The sequence below is a fragment of the Myotis davidii genome, unplaced genomic scaffold (assembly GCF_000327345.1).
Source record: "Myotis davidii unplaced genomic scaffold, ASM32734v1 scaffold216, whole genome shotgun sequence".
In the NCBI taxonomy this organism is placed as follows: Eukaryota; Metazoa; Chordata; class Mammalia; order Chiroptera; family Vespertilionidae; genus Myotis; species Myotis davidii.
In genome coordinates, this window is record NW_006287277.1 from 379,924 (window position 1) to 383,172 (window position 3,249).

The window sequence follows — 3,249 nt, forward strand, 5'->3', positions numbered from 1 at the left end:
CAGAATGACCAGAACAACCAGGCGACCAGTTGCTATGATGTGCACTGACCACCAGGAGGAAGACACTCCATGCAGGAGCTGCTCCCTGGTGGTCAGTGCTCTCCCACAACTGGAGCACTGCTCCGCTGACTGACCTGTCTTGGCGACCCACCAGCCTGGCGGCAGCCACTCACTCCCTCAGTAGTCCTATAGGTCCAATCTCCGGAGAAGGGGCCAGGCACCAATGGACCAGTGCTGCCAGCACGATCCCAACCATGCCGGCCTCCTGGAAGTTGGCCTTAGGCACCATGGCCACTTCCCCTCCCTAGATGCTCCACAAGGAAGAAAGGATATAAAAGCATCCGCCAGCAGCACCATGAAAAATAAATATAGGGTGTCTAAAAAATGTATACACACACCTTGAATAATTATAAAGGCAATGTTTATTAGAATACATTTCATTTTCAGAATTGAGCTATTAGCTGTTAAAGTGTATATACATTTTTCTGGGATACCCTATATGATGAAAAGCTAGCTTTGTTGTTGTTTTTTTAATAAAACAACAAGATAAACCACTAGGTAGACGAATCAAGAAAGAGAAGAGATAACTATATAAATTAAGAAATGATAATTTCTATATATAAAAGCCTAAGTGACTATTACGACCAAATGACCAGAATGACCAGAACAACCAGGCGACCAGTTGCTATGATGTGCACTGACCACCAAGGGGCAGACGCTCAACATAGGAGCTGCCCCCTGGTGGTCAGTGTGCTCCCACAGCGGGAGCGTCACTCAGTTGATTGACCCACCTGGCGGCCTACCAGCCCCGGCAGCCACTCATTCCCTCAGGGAGAAGGGGCCAGGCACCAATGGACCAGTGCTGCCAGCACGATCCCAACCATGCCGGCCTCCTGGAAGTTGGCCTTAGGCACCATGGCCACTTCCCCTCCCTAGATGCTCTCCAAGGAAGATACAATATAAAAGTGGCCACCCTAACTGGTTTGGCTTAGTGGATAGTCGGCCTGCGGACTGAAGGGTCCCAGGGTCGATTCTGGGCAAGGGCCTGTAGGATATGGGTGGCCGTCAAGGGCATCCCACTGCCCACCCAGAGGGCTGATCATGTCCTATCCTCCCCCCTCGGGATCCCACCCATGCATGAATTCATGCACCCAGCCTCTAGTAGGGAATAAAGCAGAAAAAAGTAAATTAAGAATAAATAAGAGGCTACTTTGTTCAACTTAAACATATATATTTGAAAACCTGGATGAAATAGACAATATTATAGAGAAATATGATTTACTGAAACTAATCCAAGAAGAAAATTTAAAAAAATATAAGTAGAGCATTTCCCTAGACCAGTGGTTCTCAACCTTCCTAATGCTGCGACCCTTTAATACAGTTCCTCATGTTGTGGTGACCCCCAACCATAAAATTATTTTCATTGCTACTTCATAACTGTAATTTTGCTACTGTTATGAATCGTAATGTAAATATCTGATATGCAGGATGGTCTTAGGCGACCCCTGTGAGAGGGTCAAGCATAGTGTAATCACAAAAAATATGTAATTATATATGTGTTTTTCGATGGTCTTAGGTGACTCCTGTGAAAGGGTCATTTGACCCCCAAAGGGGTCGCGACCCACAGGTTGAGAACCACTGAAATATGTAATTATATATGTGTTTTCTGATGGTCTTAGGCGACCCCTGTGAAAGGGTCGTTTGACCCCTAAAGGGGTCACGACCCACAGGTTGGCGACTCACAGGTTGAGAACCGCTGCCCTAGACAAATTAGAGATGTTTCTTTGAGGGCTACCTTTTTCAGCATATAGATAACCATACGATTTCTCTTCTTAGATAAATTAATATGGAGTATTTTATCAATAGATTTTCTTATAGCAAATTATCATTGCATTCTTGAATAAATCTAGTTGGTCATAACTTACTATTTTTTAATGCCTTGCTAAATTGTTTGCCATATAGAATTATTACATCTATTTTCCTGAGTAAGACTTATATGCAGTTATTTTTTGTGTGTGTGCATATAAATCTTTTTGAGGAATTTTGGTATCACTGTTACATTAGCTTTAGATTTAGAAGTTTTTCTTTCATACACTAGGTTCTGGAGTAGACAAAACAGATTAGAATTATTTATTTCAAGGTATACTAGAATTCCTCTGTAAAACCATCTGGGCCTGGAACTCCAATGTAAAAAGTATGAGGTCATCTACTGATATTCTAAACAGATATTTATAAAATTCACCATAAACTCTTAATAAAACATTTAATATTTATGGAAATCTATATATATAAAAGATTAGTATGCAAAATGGCCCCTTGGGAGTTCAACCAGGAGACTAGTAGTTTGATTGCTCACTATGATGTGCACTGACCACCAGTGGGCATCCCAGAACAAAGGAAGGCCCCGGTCTGCAGCAGGAAGGAAGGCCCTGGCAGGCAGCTGGAAGGCTTTGATTGCTGGCCAGGCCTAGGGACCCTACCCGTGTGTGAATTCTGTGCACCAGGCTTCTAGTTTCAAATAAAGTACAAGACTTATCCATTGACAGATTCAAATCCATCCTCTGGATTCTCCATATGAGGCAAACTCAGATTAATTAATATTTCAGTATTCTGTTATTTCAAAATACCTAGATACTTAATATTTAATCCAGCAAGCTCCAAAGTTTTAAGTTACCAAACACATTGGAAAATTAGTTTAGACATATATAATTACCACTGAAAAAGCTTTATCATATACCCTTCATTTTAGTTATATATATTTTGCCTTAACAACCTTGAGATTTTAAAGCCAATTATTATTATCCAAGGCATTTTCTTGGCAAATTTTGTAACAGAGATAACACTGGCTTTCAGTAGCTTTAATGTTAAAGTACTATTTTTTTCTTTTTAAATTATAAAAATGGGAGTGGCCCCCACACTGCTATTTCTGCAGCCTGCTGGAGTTACACTTCTACAGGTCTAATCATCCTAGGAAGACTTGGAGGGTTTAGACCAGTGGTTCTCAACCTGTGGGTCGCGACCCCTTTGGGAGTCGAACAACCCTTTCATGGGTTGCCTAAGAACATCGGAAAACATGTATATAATTACATATTGTTTTTGTGATTAATCACTATGCTTTATGTTCAATTTGTAACAATGAAAATAACATCCTGCATATCAGATATTTACATTACGATTCATAACAGTAGCAAAATTACAGTTATGAAGTAGCAACGAAAATAATTTTATGGTTGGGGGTCACCACATGGA

General features: G+C 41.0%; 1 protein-coding gene and 1 pseudogene across 3 annotated transcripts in view; one reads left to right on the forward strand and one right to left on the reverse strand.

The window, feature by feature from the left end:
* GLRA2 (glycine receptor alpha 2) overlaps nucleotides 1–3,249 on the reverse strand; it is a 179,559-nt gene that overhangs the window by 62,976 nt on the left and 113,334 nt on the right. The window lies entirely within an intron of this gene.
* Nucleotides 1–3,249, forward strand: part of LOC107182350 — a 7,459-nt pseudogene that overhangs the window by 2,881 nt on the left and 1,329 nt on the right.